Source organism: Anomaloglossus baeobatrachus, chromosome 2 (assembly GCF_048569485.1).
Source record: "Anomaloglossus baeobatrachus isolate aAnoBae1 chromosome 2, aAnoBae1.hap1, whole genome shotgun sequence".
Classification (NCBI taxonomy): Eukaryota; Metazoa; Chordata; class Amphibia; order Anura; family Aromobatidae; genus Anomaloglossus; species Anomaloglossus baeobatrachus.
The window spans coordinates 503,512,141-503,529,220 of NC_134354.1; positions in this window are offsets into that span (position 1 = coordinate 503,512,141).

Here is a 17,080-nt window from a genome sequence, read left to right on the forward strand (position 1 = left end):
GGGTTGAAGGAGAAAGAAGACAGAAGACCATGGATCGTGGAGGGCTGACAGGGAGTAATAAACATGGAGCCTATAAGTGTGTCCGTGTATTGATTTCTAATAAACTATTTTTTCTCTGTGTGTTTTTTTCTTTAACCCTTTATTGGAGATTCTTAATGGCAAGCTCAAACTTGCCTGACATTAAGAATCTCTAGCTTAATACTAGCTAGTAAAACAAAGCTAGTTTTAACCCGGCTTCAGGGCTGCTGGAAGAGTTGGATACAGCGCCAGATGATGGCACTTCTATAAAAGCGCCATTTTCTGGGGCAGCTGTGGACTACAATTCACAGCAGAGGGGCCCAGAAAGCTCAGGCCAACCTGTGCTGTGGATTCCAATCCACAGCTACCTAGTTGTATCTGGCTGGACACAAAAATGTGGCGACGCTTATGTCGATTTTTTTTTTAATTATTTCATGAAACTTATGAAATAATTAAAAAAAGGACTTCTCTATTTTTTTTGTTCCCAGCCGGGTACAAATAGGCAGCTGGGAGTTGGGGGCAGCCGTACCTGCCTGCTGTACCTGGCTAGCATACAAACATATGGCGAAGCCCACGTCATTTTGTTGGTGGGCAAAAAACTCCTGCATACAGTCCTAGATGGAGTATGCTGAGCCTTGTAGTTCTGCAGCTGCTGTCTGCTCTCCTGCATACACTAGTGAATGTAGCATGCTGAGCCTTGTCGTTCTGCAGCTGCTGTCTGCTCTCCTCCATATAGACAGACAGCAGCTGCAGAACTACAAGGCTCAGCATACTCCATCCAGGACTGTATACAGGAGTTTTTTGCCCCCCAAATAAATTATGTGGACTTTGCCATATTTTTGTATGCTAGCCAGGTACAGCAGGCAGCTACGGGCTGCCCCAAACCCCCAGCTGCCTATTTGTACCCGGCTTGGAACCAAATATATAGGGAAGCCCTTTTTTTTTAAATTTCATGAAATAATTTAAAAAAAAAATGACGTGGGCTTCGCCCAATTTTTGTGTCCAGCCAGGTACAACTAGGCAGCTGAGGATTAGAATCCGCAGCTCAGGGTGCCCAAGCTTTCTGGGCACCCCTGCTGAGAATTGCAGTCTGCAGCAGCCCCAGAAAATGGCGCTTTCATAGAAGCGCCATCTTCTGGCGCTGTATCCAACTTTTCCAGCTGCCCTGGTGACGGGTGGCTCGCTGGGTAATAATGTGGTTACGGCTAGCTGTATATTATCAACTGGCCCTAAGACAGAAAGAAAGAAAGAAAGAAAGAAAGACAGAAAGAAAGACAGAAAGAAAGAAAGAAAGAAAGAAAGAAAGAAAGAAAGAAAGAAAGAAAGAAAGAAAGAAAGAAAGAGAAAAACAGAAAGACACAAAGAAAGACAGAAAAAAAGACAGAAAGAAAGAAAGACAGAAAGAAAGACAAAAAGAAAGAAAGACAAAAAGAAAGACAGAAAGAAAGACAGAAAGAAAAAAGAAAGACAGAAAGACAGAAAGAAAGAAAGAAAGACAGAAAGACAGAAAGAAAGAAAGAAAGACAGAAAGAAAGAAATAAAGACAGAGAGAGAAAGAAAGACAGAGAGAGAGAGAGAATGAATGAACGCAGCCTCATTCCGTGAAGCGGCTCACAGCTGAAGTCCGGTTACTCCCCTCTGTGCATAATTAAAATACAATTATAAATAAAGAATAATTAATTAATTTAAAATTGAAAATAAAAAAATTCTTTACCGACACAGCCGGGACTTGAAGTCATGAAGTTAAGTTCTTAGCCAAGCTCTATCCATTCAGCCACTGGCTCCAATGAGGAACATAGGCAGATTTCGTAGTTGTTGAGTTGTAGAGATCTGCAATGCAGACTGAAGTCTGATGTGACAGCGCGATTCTCTTCATGTGCTACATGGAGCGGACACAGAGCACTCGTTTTCAGTAGCAGAGCTGACAGTGTCATGTGGATTACTTCGGATCTGGAGGGGTATTTGGGGATTTTAATAAAATGGTGAAAGAGGATGTTTTTTTTGTCTTTTATTATCCAAATAAAGGATTTTTTGCTGTGTGTGTTTCTTTACTTTCACTTACAGTTTAATCATGGAAGGTATCTCAGGAAGACACCTGGCATGATTAACTCATTATTACCCCGATTGCCACCGCACCAGGGCAATTTGGGATGAGCTAGGTGGAGTCCCGGCACTGTCACATCTAATGGATGCGGCAATTCCAGGCAGCTGCTGGGTGATATTGTTAGGGTGTGGGGGGCTCCCGATAACGTGGTGCTCTCCATCCTGACAATACCAGACTCTAGACGTGTGGCTTTATCCTGGCTGGTATCAAATATGGGGGGAACCGCATTTTTTTTTTATTGTTATTTATTTATTTATTTAGTTTACTGCACGATATACACCCGCCCACCGGCGGCTGTGATTGGTTGCAGTGAGACAGCTGTCACTCATCGTGGGGGAGTGTCTGACTGCAACCAATCATGGGCACCGGTGTGTGGGGAAAGCACGGAATAACTGATTGAATAATGAGCGGCAGCCATTTTCAAAAGAGGAAAAGATGCCGCAGATTTGTGAAAGCAGTGCAGCGAGACGCCCGTGATTGGTGAGTAGGAAAGAGAAGAGGGATTGTGCTGGGGACGCAGGACGCATGGAGACAGGAATGTGTGCACATAGCCTTACTGTGGAAAGCCACATTTTTGGTGATCGAACCATTCTCGAACGTAACTCGAACCATTTTTGTGTGCTATTTTAATATTAAGAAATCACCCCCTCTATGAATTGGTAGGTTGTGAGTGGTTGTCTCATCAGTATTTTGCACCTTTGTTGCCTCCATCTTTATTGAGGGTGTTTGCTGCGTCCTTTTAGTGCATTGGGTTCCATAACCTGGGCAAGTTACCACTACTGCCATTTTTGCTACTTTATTTCATAGGTCTACGCATTTCGAGGTTGAAACGCGTAGACCTATGAAATAAAAAAGATATTAATTTATCAACAACTCTACATCTTCATTTGGCTGATGCACGGCGTTAACCCCTTCTCATCTGTTTAAATACTAATCCACGTGGGGCTGCGGCAGACGCCATTATCTTATGCTTGGCAGTGGTTGTGACTTTCACAACCACATTAGGTGAGTGTATATTTTTATATATTACTCCTGTTATCTGGTAATACCATATCAGCGCTTCTTTTTCTAGTCTTATCACTTTTAATATTGGAGCAAGATGCGCCTGATTTTTTAGGGGGTGCTATATAATCAACTGTGCTCATATATCAACTGCCAGGAACCTCTACGAGAAATATATTTCTACCATTGACTGGAGTAAATTTAAAGTCTGTTTTGCTGGTCAGACACTGGAGTGGCTCCACACTCACAGTCTACAGGATGTCCCATAACATTATCCTGTGTACATTTATCACCCTGCCAGTCTGAGTATGTCTGGCTTGATGGAACTGTTGAGTGACACAATCTGTAGTTGGGATTTACCAGGTGGTGTCTTTGTTCACCTCCTTCTTTTTGGGGTATGATCAATCATGGAATGACATTCTTTCAATGGAAGCAAGATTTTTATCAAACACTTCTCCTGCAATCTTGATTGAAGTATGGATAATTAATGAGATTCTCCCATCAACACACCTTTGAGTCTCTTTCTAAGGCTTTGGTAATTCCTGTTATCTTGGTGGCTCAATTCTCAGCCTCTTGAAAATTCTGAGTATCTCGTATTTTTGACTAAAATCTAATAAAAGGTGCTTGAGCTCATGACCAAAACAAAGAGGAATCTTCTGCAGTCTCACAGGAGTGTCAGGGTGGATATTGAGTTTCTTCTATGGTGTTATTGGGGTTCTTAACTGCAGTACTGCATTGTCTAGACCTAGAACGGACAATATTCTCCTGGGAGGAGCTTTCCTCTTTGATTAGTTTCATATATAGGGAGAGGAGGGTATTGGGTTAGCCTTTATCTCGCAGGAGCCCTCGGAGTTCCAACACTGTTGTCTAAATACCCCATCTTGACTCCCTTGGCAGTATATTGCGTCCTCTTTACTCCAGAATCCCTTTACACTAAACAGATAAGGATGGCTTCCCTCATAGATTAAGAAATTCAAGGAGAGTTGTGGGTGAAGTACCATTCAGTAATTTACCACAATTCCCAGATTAATGGCGCTGTACCCCTGACTGAGATTACCCGATACAGGTGCCAGAGAAGATGCAGTGCAGGTGAGATTCTGGTGCCCATGCCAGTAAGCCACCCACCAATTAGTATGGTTGTCTGCAAAAGCTTTCTTTTTAAGGATAAATGGGTAGTGGCCTCTATAATAATAATAATAATAATTTTATTCATTTATATAGCGCTAACATATTCCGCAGCGCTTTACATACATTGGCAACACTGTCCCCATTCGGGCTCACAATCTAGAGTCCCTATCTGTATGTCTTTCAAGTGTGGGAGGAAACCGGAGTACCCGGAGGAAACCCACGCAAACACGGGGAGAACATACAAACTCCTTGCAGATAGTGTCCTTGGTGGGATTTGAACCCAGGACCCCAGCGCTGCAAGACTGCAGTGCTAACCACTGAGCCACCGTGCCGCCCAGCCACCGTGCCGCCTCTGTATAAGGAAGACACAATATGTTTCAGGTTGTCTGAGTTCACTCTGAAATTGCCTACAATCTAGAGCAAACTAAACTCTGTCTTGCACTAGGAAGAGACCTGCAACTAGCCTTCTAAACTTATCTTGTAGAGCAACAGATAGAGAGGTACTAGCAGAACCGACTCCAGGTTTATGTGGGCCGGGCAATAGAGTCTCAGTGAGCCCCATGCACATGCAGACACACACACATACAGAGATATGTACACATACAGACATACATACGTATACATATTTGAAGGCAATTTTACAAAAATACATATAAACAGACATAAATATATACACAGTCATACAGTGTGTCCACCCATATCCTGTTCACTGCCATTAACTTGAGAATGGTGGCAGCTATAGGCATAGAAGTGGTGTCTAGGTATTGTAAAGTAGCCATGTGCTACGCAATGAAACCACCTATAGGGCCACCTTGTGGAAAACAACAGAGTTAGCATTTTTGTCTCAAAAACGGAACGAGATAGAGAAAAAAAGTTAATTAAAAAATTGTAGGGCATCATCAATTCAACATGAATCGACACCTTGCATACAGAAATGCTATGATTAGAACGTGTAAAACTTACAAGGCTGCGGACGTGAAGCGATACCTCATGGAGACCTTCCTACAAGTCATTGGGTATGGTGGCTGCGTGGAGTGGCTCCACGCTCACCTGACCTGACCCCATTACTAACAACTTTGTAATTCCTTTTTTCTTTATCTCATTCCATTTTCGATATAAAAATACTAACTCCGTTGATTTCCACCAGGTAGCGCTATAGGTGGTTTTATTGCGTAGCGCATGGATACTTTACTATACCTAGACACCACTTCTATGCCTATAGCTGCCGCCGTTCTCAAGTTCATGGCGGTGGACAGGATATGGGTGGACACACTGTATACACTAACATGCATAGATACACACATCATAGATATGCACAAACCGAGGGACACATTAGAGATATTTTTAATATGGGGAAGCCGGAAGCAGCTTCACTCACCTCCTTCGCTTGTCTTCCATCCATCTCCTCCTGGGCATGTGGATGTGCAAACTGCACTGCGTGATAGCCATCACTAACAAACATGGCCATGCACAGTGCACTGTGATGTGTCTGCTAGTAGATACTCTGCCAGGCCGGCACTGCACCTTTAATTCTGTTTGTATGCATACTGATACTGCTGTATCTACAACACAGGAGGAGCTGTGGCCAAATACATAACAGAGGAGGCTGGAGACATTGACATTAGTGAGGCATAGAGAGCACTGGGGGTATTCAGGGGTCACTGGGAGCATGCACATTACTGGGGGGCATAGACATTACTGGATGCATACAAATACTGGGTCCAGTGCGTGGCCTACACATTCTCGGGATGCTGGAGGCATATACATTACTGGGCCAGTGAGGGGCATACATATTTCTGGGAACACTGGAAGGCATACAAATTACTTGGGCCAGTGGGGGCTAACGGAGGGCATATACAGATTCCTCCCCCACTGCTGTTCTTGTGTTGCATGCCATCTTCCCAGGTTAGGTCAGTGACTTAATTGTCCACCACCTCATCCTCCACTTCTGCACTCAGGTTCTGCTACTGATTTGTTGACTTAATAATATGTTGGCAATTGTGTCTCATCTTCATCCACCTCTTGAGACAATAGTTGCCATTCCCCACCATCTTCTGACCATGGCTACTCACTTATTTGGGCATCACTGGACACCATCTCCTCATGTCCTTCTGGAGACACGAAGGGCAAGGGCCAGAATCAATTCATATAAATGTAAAGTGCTACTTGGATTGTCACAGTGTAGGATCACATCTCCAGGGAATAGCCATGGTGGGAAGAAGGAGGATTAGGGTGAGAATTATGTGGTCCAGACACTTGGCTAATGAGACTGGACCATGTGGAATACAGAATAGTGCTGGGAAACAGACTGGAAGCATTGTCTGCCATGCAACTCTCCTAGTCGCACTATTCTGCCTTCAACAGTGCTGTCCCATGCCCTTCTGCAAAATGGGGCAGAATCTAGGTTTAGATGAGGGTTGTGTTTGTTGTGCTCTCGCAACAGGCACAGTGTTCCTCCTGGGCCCATGGCCACAGCCTCTGCGTGAACCACCATCAGCAGGACTTCCATGTGCCCATCCCTTGCTCATTTCAAGTTAGGTATGCAGCTAAGAGCAGTACTAATATGGACTAGAATGGAATACATGTAGGCCTAAAAAGTCCTTTTGGTGTTTCACTGAAGCAGGAAGGACTTTAAAGCAATAACCTCTGCCTAGATGCCTTTAATGCTAAACTAGCCCTTTTCCAGCAACTCTCCCCACACAAAATGTAACTATGAGTGGTAATATTAGAAAATAAAATAGATTTTTTTTTACTTTGCAGCAGAAAGGACTGTAAGGCAGTTATCCCTGCATACTGTAGATACCTCTAACACTCTATCCCTTCTCCAGCAGTTCTTTCTACACTAAATGCAGCCACGAGCATTATTATTAAAGGATAAAACAGATTAGACTTAGCACTGAAAAGGACTTCTGGTTTTATGTTGCAGCAGCAAAGACTGTAAGGCAGTAATCCTTGCTTAGATGCCGCTAATGCACTATCCCTTCTTCAGCAGGTAGCCATGCACTAAATGAAGCTAAGAGCAGTATTATTAGAGAATAGAATGTATATTTTTGTTCTATATTTCAGCGTCAAGAACTGTAAGGCAATAATCCCTGCCTAGATGACTCTAATATACTATCTTTTTCCATCAGCTAGCTCTACACTAAATTCAGAGGAGAATGGTATTAAGAGACAATAGAATAGATTAGAATTAGCCCTGAAAATTAGTTTTGGTATTTCGTTGTCGCAGCATGGACTGTAATGCTATAATTGAATAGGATAACTGAAGTGAGCACTAATATATATATTCTGAGTGCAAGCCAAAAAAATACATACTATACAAGGATAAGGCTGCACATCAAACTTAGATAATGGTATGATGCCTCAAGCATATGGAAAAATATTGGAAAATACAATGAAAAATGCTACTTGCTAACTTGAACATGTGAATAATGAATTGCATACCTGCCATGAATATTAGGAAAAAGGAGATATTTAGCAATCGCATTGATCAATGTAACTGAGCCCCAAAACCTCGTCAAGGTATATCTCCTATATAAGACAGTCCTTGGTTACTCCTCTCCACCCACAGCAGTTTTTAATTGCAATGAGATGACACACAGTTAGGGTCACAGAGCTAGGGACCCCAATATAGAGATATACCTTGACGAGGTTTTGGGGCTCAGTTACATTGATCAATGCGATTGCTAAATATCTCCTTTTTCCTAATATTCATGGCAGGTATGCAATTCATTATTCACATGTTCAAGTTAGCAAGTAGCATTTTTCATTGTATTTTCCAATATTTTTCCATATGCTTGAGGCATTATACCATTATCTAAGTTTGATGTGCAGCCTTATCCTTGTATAGTATGTATTTTTTTGGCTTGCACTCAGAATATATATATTAGTGCTCACTTCAGTTATCCTATTCAGTTATATGTTTTTTTCTGAATGTGAACACAGCTCCGCCCCTTTCGGCCATGGTTTTTCCATCTCCTATATAAGACAGTCCTTGGTTACCCCTCTCCACCCACAGCAGTTTTTAATTGCAATGAGATGACACACAGTTAGGGTCACAGAGCTAGGGACCCCAATATAGAGATATACCTTGACGAGGTTTTGGGGCTCAGTTACATTGATCAATGCGATTGCTAAATATCTCCTTTTTCCTAATATTCATGGCAGGTATGCAATTCATTATTCACATGTTCAAGTTAGCAAGTAGCATTTTTCATTGTATTTTCCAATATTTTTACATATGCTTGAGGAATTATACCATTATCTAAGTTTGATGTGCAGCCTTATCCTTGCATAGTATGTAATGCTATAATCCCTGCCTGGATGCCTCTCATACACTATCCTTTCTCCAGCAGCTAGTCTCAAAATAAATGCAGCTAAAAGCGGTATTATTAGAAAATAGAGTAGATCAGACTTAGCCCTGACAGGAATTTTGGTTTAATGTTGCAGTAGCAAGGATTGTAAGGCTACTATCCCCACCCTAGATGTCTCTAATAAACCATCTCTTCTCCAGTAACTCCTTTTACACTATTTACAGGGTAGAGTGCACAAAGCGGTGCATCACCAGGTCTAATATAGATCCAACGAAGCCATTTGGCCAGACAATGTACTGCCATCATGACTCCAGCATTACCATAATTGGCATGGCATGGCATACTTGAGCACCAGGAATGCTGGATCAAATATTGAGCATGCCTAAGCACTCTTGCCCTTCACTATTCAGAAAATATTATTCTTTTTTAGTGGTAAATTAAGGTAATATTTTTTGCACTTATTTGAGAAAATATTAGAATTTTATTTTTAAATTCGTAAAACAGTTGGTCATACTGTACAATATAATCAATCATTAACACTTCCTATATGTCTACTTTACATGTGCATAATTTTTCAAATTTCATTTTTTTTGTCCGACTGTAAAAAGTGTTATAAGTTTAGCAGCAATTTCTCAGGTTTTTTTTTCAAGAAATATATAAAACCTATTTCCTTAAGGTCCTAGTCAGATTTAAAGCGACTTACATGGGAATATACAGTTAGGTCCATATATATTTAGACACTGGCACAAAGTTTGTTTTTTTACCTGTTTACTAAAACTTATTAAAGCTATAGTTATATAATGGACATGGACATAAAGTCCTGACTTTAAGCTGTAATTTAAGGATATTCACATTAACATTTGATGAAGAGTTTAGGAGTTTCAGCTCCATTACATGTGCTACCCTGGTTTTAAAGAGCTCAAAAGTAATTGGACAATTGGACAATTGACTCAAAGGTTGTTTCATGGGCAGGTATGAGCAATTCCTTTGTTATTTCATTTAGTAAATATGCAGTCAAAGAAGCTCTTCATGCAGGTGAACAAGCCATCCTTCAGTTGCGAAAACAGAAAAAAAATCTGAGAAATTGCTACAATATTAGGTGAGGCTAAATTTACAGTTTGGTACATCCTGATAAAGAAAGCACTGGTGACCTCAACAATGCAAAAAGATCTGGACGCCCACAGAAGACAACAATGGTGGATGATCACAGAATATTTACCTTGGTGAAAAGAAACCACTTCACAATATCGAACCAAGTGAACAACACTCTCAAGGATGTAGGTGTATCAATATCCAAATGTACCATAAAGAGAAGACTGCGTAAAAGAAAATACATAGGGTTCACTGCACGTGCATGACACTCATAAGCCTCAAGACTAAGAATGCTAGATTGGACTTTGCTAAAAATAATCTAAAAAAAACAGCACAGTTCTGGAAGAACATTGTTTGGTCAGATGAAACCAAGATCAACCTGATGGAAAGAAAACAGTATGGTGAATGCATGGTACAGCTCATGATCCAAAGCATACCACATCATCTGTAAACACGATGGAGGCAGTGTAATGGCTTGACATTTTGGAATGCAAATTTGGACATCATGGTGCCCTTGCCAGGCTATTGGGTGCCAAAAATGCAGAAATCCCACTTGTGAATTCATATAGCAAACTAAACCCCATAATGAATTCATCTATTGGTGTGTTGAGCAATTTTAACACACAAACTACACATAATTTTATTGAAAATGGAAAACGTTGTGCCTCTCTGATAAAATTTTATTTTAGCCTCAATGTTTTAATTCACACAAAGGGTAACAGCAGAAGAAAATGTAAAGGCCAATTTGTTATGCAATTTTACCAAATGTGGCAGTACCCCATATGTTGTTATACATTACTGTTTGAGCACACAGCAGGATCTGCTGGGAAAAAGCTCTAATTGGTTCTTAAAATACAGATTCCATTATAGATTGTGGACTCCTTTAGCCAAGACCAAGGGGTGCCAGATCATCAGAAACCCCACAAGTGACACCATGTTGGAAAATTCACTGCTTAAGGAATTTGTATAGGGGTGTAGAGGGTATTTTTAACCCAGAGGTGCCTGACAGAATTTTATTACACTGGGACATAGTAATATAACATTTTAGAGGTAAAAATATTATTTTTACATTAGAACTACTGTTTAGCCACATGGCAGGGTTGAGCAAGTAGGAGTGCTATTTGGCTTTTGAAAAATCGATTTAACTAGAGTAGCTTACAGGCAACATTTGTAGAGCTCTTTAGGTGCCAGAACTGCGGAAAAACCCCAAAAGTTACCCCATTGTAGAAATTGCACCTCTTTTATTCTATGGCTGCAGGGACTATTTCTTAACATCTACGGCAATTTTTTTTTCCTGAAAAATATGCCAGTTTGGCACCCTTACATTGTGCTCAGCTTGTGATTCTGGAAACATGCACCCCGTAAATTGTTAAGTGTGATCCCTTCATTATGGTAATGCCACACACTGAGCCACTTACTGCATGTTAGAATACTGTGGGGCTCAGAACAAGAGGGCATTTGGATTTGGGAGCTCAGATTTCATTGATTTTATTTGGGGGAAAGGAGCCATGTAGCTTTTCCAGAGTCTTGGTTCTGCCAGTAATGTGAGAACCCCCTATATTTCCAGTAACAGATGACAGACCTGAGTGGGTGCTGATTTTGTGTGGGATAATTTAGGGGTTTCATTGCTAACATTTTGGAGTACATATAGGGTGGGAAAAAACATTCTTGTGTTGTACTCTGAGCACTTACTTTGGATTTCCATGTAAATCCCGCTAAAATGCTATTCAGATAAAACTCACTATAATGAGGCAGATAGAAACACTTTGAATTCCATCTGACACCTATTCAATTGCAACCCATCTTTTTAGATGTACACAGAACTGTGGTCAACACTTGGGTGCTAAAAAATCCATACAAAATGTTGGGACACGGCCAAAACAGAGGCCAAACGCAGTCCAAATTGTGTCTTTCTGCCTCATTATAGCCAATGGTTCTGTTAGGGGTTTTGGGATTTACAAGGAAACTCTGACATAAGCACTCAGCAGAGAGCACAGGATAAATGTGAACCGAGCCTTATTCTGATTTTTGAGAGGTAGAATGAACAAATAGACAGCAGTACAGGAATAGCTTTTATTTCTATTGTTGTGTGGTTCACCATGCAGTATACGGTAAGTATTGTTCAGGTCTGTGAGATTTCAGCAATCTCATTTTATTCAGATTTTTTCAGATGCAGAATGAAAAAAACTGGCAGGTTTTTTTTACGCTTTCTTGCGTGGTTTACTGTGCAGTAAAAGAGATAGGATCAATTTATTCTTTGGGTCAGTATGATTACTGAGATACCAGGTTTATGTATTTTTTAAAGATTTACTACTTTTACATACTAACAAAAATATTTTACAAAAATGAATTTGTTTTGGATTTCCATATTCTGAGAGCTTTAATGTTTTTATTGTTTTTCTGAATGAGCCATACTAGGGCTTTTTCTCGATGGTTTGGCTTTTTCATTTATACTATTTTTTTTGCATGATTTTTTTTATCACTTTTTATTCAATTTTTTTTGTTTGCTAGTATGATGAAAATGTGACATTTTTGGTATTTTTTTATTATAATTTGCCATACAGAATAAATAACATGACAGTTTTATAGTTTTACTTATTTTTTCACTTAATCTCTCTCTGTGGGACAGGAATATTTTTAACATTGATTGTTGATCGACTTCAATAAACCACTTGCCCTGCCACTTAGGCCTGGGTATAGCATCCGATGCCAGAGTATTGAATGTGAAGTGCTAATGACACTTGGCTTAAGCTCTGCTACAAGCGTTAGCAGAGTGTGGTTCTATTGTGCTCCTATTTTTTTGCATGCAAGAATCCGAGTATAAATGTGAAGAAGATGGAGATATTAATCTCTCTATCTTTTCCATTGTCTGTCTCAGCGTATAATGGACTGCACTCAGATGTCATCCGAGTTTAGCCCGATGTTTCACATGCACCCATAGACTTGTATGGGTGCAAATGATCCAAGACACGTTGATAAATCACAGCATGCTGTGATCACATCCATTATCTCCTAACCCTTTGACCTTCGAATACTGTGGAACCCTAGCAGCCATATAATGTTATGCTCCTACAGAAGTTGTGCCTTTCTCAACTAATCAGGTGAGCACATTTACTTTCTGATCTCCTTTTTGTACACAGTTAAGACCCTATTGCGCTTTTTCTCTTTCCAGTCCTATCATCTTTTATTCACTGACTGATTAGAGAAGCTTAGAACCCTTCATCAGTTTCTTTGTATACTAGAAAATCTGACAAAAAAATCATGAAACTTTAATGGTAAGGGCTCTTGCAGATTACCGTATTTTTGGTCTGAGTCTGATCCGACAAAACATTGTATTACAATAGGACCAATATTATTCAATTTACATGTTCAATTCTTTTTCCTCGAACCAAGTGGTCCAAGGAAAAACTTGCAGCATGCATGATTTGCCTCTGTAAATCAGATTGCACTCTGCCATAGTTGTCTATATGTCCTTGAAAAAAATTGGACTTCACTCAGATAACATTCGAATGCGGACTGATTTTCACGGACTGACAGATTGGAGAGTATGGAGAATTTTTGTTTGTTATTCTCCTCCACATTTAAGAAACATGAATCTCACTCTGATTAAACTCTGATGAAACTCAAATCTGTGGCTGATTAGCATACTCAGACCTTTTTCTCAGTTGGAGAAAATCTGTTCTTGTGACCCTAGCATAATACCTACAATCTGTCAGTTTTCACATATGTAAAAGTCCTCTTTAAAAAAAATAAATGAGGTCTTAGATCAGATCAATGCACTTTGAAGGACAGATCAAATTCTGAGATGGTAAAATCTTAGGGGTACTTTGCACGCTGCGTCATCGCTACTGCGATATCTTCGGGGTCAAATCGAAAGTGACGCACATCCAGCGCCGGTAACGACGTTGCAAAGTGTAAAGCCTAGATGCGCCGATAAACGATTGCAAAAGCGTCGTAAATCGGTGATCTGTGTAGCGTCGGTCATTTTCATAATGTCGCACCAATAGGAGATACGATGTTGCTCCTCGTTCCTGTGGCAGCACACATCGCTGCCTTCTTACCTTCCTCCACCGGCTATGCGGAAGAAAGGAGTTGGGCAGGATGTTTATGTCCCGCTCCTCTCCGCCCCTCCGCTTCTATTGGCCGCCTGCTGTGTGACGTCACTGTAACGTCGCAGGACCCGCCCCCTTAGGAAGGAGGCGGGTCGCCGGACAGAGCGACGTCGCAGGGCAGGTAAGTGCGTGTGAACCTGCCGTAGCGATAATGTTCGCTATGGCAGCTATTACAAGATATCACATGTGCGATGGGGGCGGGTACTATCGTGCTCAGCATCGCTAGCCGATGCTAGCGATGTCGCAACGTTCAAACTACCCCTTACTTGCCTTGTCTGGCTTTGTGTTTTTTTTAAGACAAGGTCTTGTTTCTCAACATGACCAATTCATTCTTTCCTTCATTCTATTAATAGGCAAAGTATATGTAAAAACACTTTGCATTGCAAGTTTCTTTAAATGATGTAAGTTCTCAAAAGTTACTCTGTCCTGTATTATAAATTACAATAGAAAACACTGTGGACAAAGAAGCGCAATAGGGTCTTACCCCGGTAGATTGGGGGGGTGTCAAGAGGGGTAGTGGTACTCACCTATAGGGGTTGTGACAGTCACAACGCCTATTATAATTAAAGCTACAATTATCTCCTACTTCCATGATGGCTAGTCATTGGCGCGGCTTGGATACCCGATTCTACTACTCTCCTTTATCTGTATTATAAATTAACATTTTAGAGACATATTAGTGATGTAAAATAAGCAATTTTTCATTATTGACCCTCATTGGCTTTTATAAAGCTTTGTTTTGTTATTTTCTTTTTTTCATTAAATTCAAATCCAAAAATGTATTACGGATATGTATTTTATTAGAATGTAGAATAAATGTAAATCTTGACAAACTTCCGTACTTCAAAGGTATAAAGTCATATTTGCAGCCCTGTGGTACCAAATTACAACATTTTGGCTAGGAATTCCATATGCCGCAAATGTGACTGTATAAATCTTTAGCTTGAATTGTTTATAAGTTTACAGCAGCAAAATCTTAAGAGAATAGGTTTATTAAGCTGAGCTGTTCATTTTTTATCCTGAAGGAGTCAAACTTCATTTTTCATACACATATTTATGCATTAAAAGTCCTATTTATATATATATATGTATATATAAAAAAAAACTAATTTATTTATGTCTAATGTATTTTTCGAACTATAATTTATTTCTAACTATAAGAGGCACAAAAGGTTTAAAATAGAAAAAATAGGAAAAAAAATGTTCCTACTAATTAAAACTTCTCTCCTGGTGTAAAGAACTGGAAGGATCGATAACCTAAATTTTAATTAAGTATGGTAGATTGGGCAGGTAATATATCTATTCTTAAATGTTTTTCTACAGCATGTGCATTATACACATACAGCTTCATAGCATGCACATTCAAGGTAATCTGTCAGGTGATGTTGTGGTACAACACCAATGTTATCTTTAAATAGGACTTAAGGAGACCTTTCAGAACCACTAACTTTTATAGCTCTCCCTCTTCTGTTTATTTTGTTGTAAGCTCTGTAGAACTCAGTGTGATGTAGTAACTAGTCAAGCATATGTGAACACAAACTGCATATTCACTGCTCTCCTCTCCCTCCTCTCAGTGCTGACATCAGTAATAGTAAATATGAACTGAATTGGCACTGCTGACTCAGCCTTACTCCCTCTCACTTCTCAGCAGTGATAGTGAATGTGTACCTCCCCCGTTTCAGCGGCCGAGCCGCTCGGATCCGGAACCGCGGTGGCTCGAGGGGTCTCAGGACCCAAGGAGGGGTCGTGCGGACACTCAAATTTAAAAGGGGAATATGTACAGGGGAGTTAGAAGTTCGTGACGCCACCCACGGTGCGTGGTAAGATAGAGTAGCACTGCTGCTGTTGGGGCGCCCCGGTGGCGGTGGTATGGCAGCAAGGTGTTTCACCCATCCATGGGTAGGGGGTTTGCCCCAGGGGCCCGATGATGGTAGTGAATGGGTGCCGTTGGAGAGGAAAGGGGGCTTATTGCGTACTCACTTAGTCCAAGAATACTGTCACCGACAACTTGTAAACCAGAATTCTGAGCACCGCTGCACCAGGGAGCATGTGTAGATCTGAGCCCCTTGGTGTTGCTTGTTAGTCTGTGACCTTTTTTGTGGCACTTTCTTCACTATTTGGACCCTGTAGTGTGGAACTAGTTTGGCTCCGCTCACCCGTATGGCTAACGGAGTGAGCTTGCTCTCAGGGTTCACGCTTGGGATTTTCTGGACTAGATACTGGGAAGGTCCTATCCCATCGTTGTGCTAGTACCCCAATTTTGGAGCAGGTGGAGGATGAATCTTGAAGACTTCACCCTTGTCGGGTAAATTACCGGGCTGCGTGAAGCTACTTCCCGGCCTAGGGTCCACGTACCCCGTCGTGCCCTGGCCCCTCTCCGGAGATGGCTCAAGGCCGCCGACTGCCCTCCTCAGCAGATCCGTGTCCCTTGACATGATCCCCTGCGACTGGGGTTCCAGCTCCTACCAGGCCCAGACCAACGTCTGCCACCTAGTATTCTACAAAGAGCAAAGCTCCTCACTTCCTCTCTCTTCTCCTCTCCTCACACTTCTCTCTTCCTAACACTTCTGATTTCCCCCACCAACCCCCCAAGTGGGTGACCCTATTCCCTTCAGGCCCCCCAATGGTGTGTCTGTTGGGTGTGGTACAAAGTGTTCCTAGGTTTTTGATTGGCTCTGCTCTTAGCAACACCGAAGGACAGGGACCTGTAACCAAGGAGGACTTGGATACTGTGCTGAAGGGCAGATTGCACAATACCCTGTGACGACCTGATAGGCCAGGGCATCACAAATGCACTAACATATGGCAAGGGGGAGCAGTGAATTCATAAATTGTATTTACAATCACTTGACTAGCTACACTATGAGACACTGAATTCTACTGAACTTACAACAAGATAACAGGAAGAAGGATAGCTATAAAACTTACTGATCCTGAAAGGTCAACTTAAATGGACTTTCACCAGGATTTTGCTACCCCATCTGAGAGAAGCATAATGTAGAGACAGTGACCCTGATTCCAGCAATGTATTCCTTACTGGGCTTCCAGATGTCATTTTGATAAAATCACTGTTTTCTCTGCTGCAATCTAGCAGCTATTTGAATGTAGAGCAGAGTGAAAAAGAGCTCATGCAGCTGCTGGACTACTTGGCAGCACGCAAAGTAGTCCTCTAATGGTAATCTCCTGCTAACAGTAATGGAAATGGTAAACTGTGCTTTTATAAAAGCTACACTATGCAGCCCAGTAAGTGACACACCACTGGAATCAGGGTCTAGGTCTCTTCATTATGCTGCTCTTAGATTAGGTGGCAA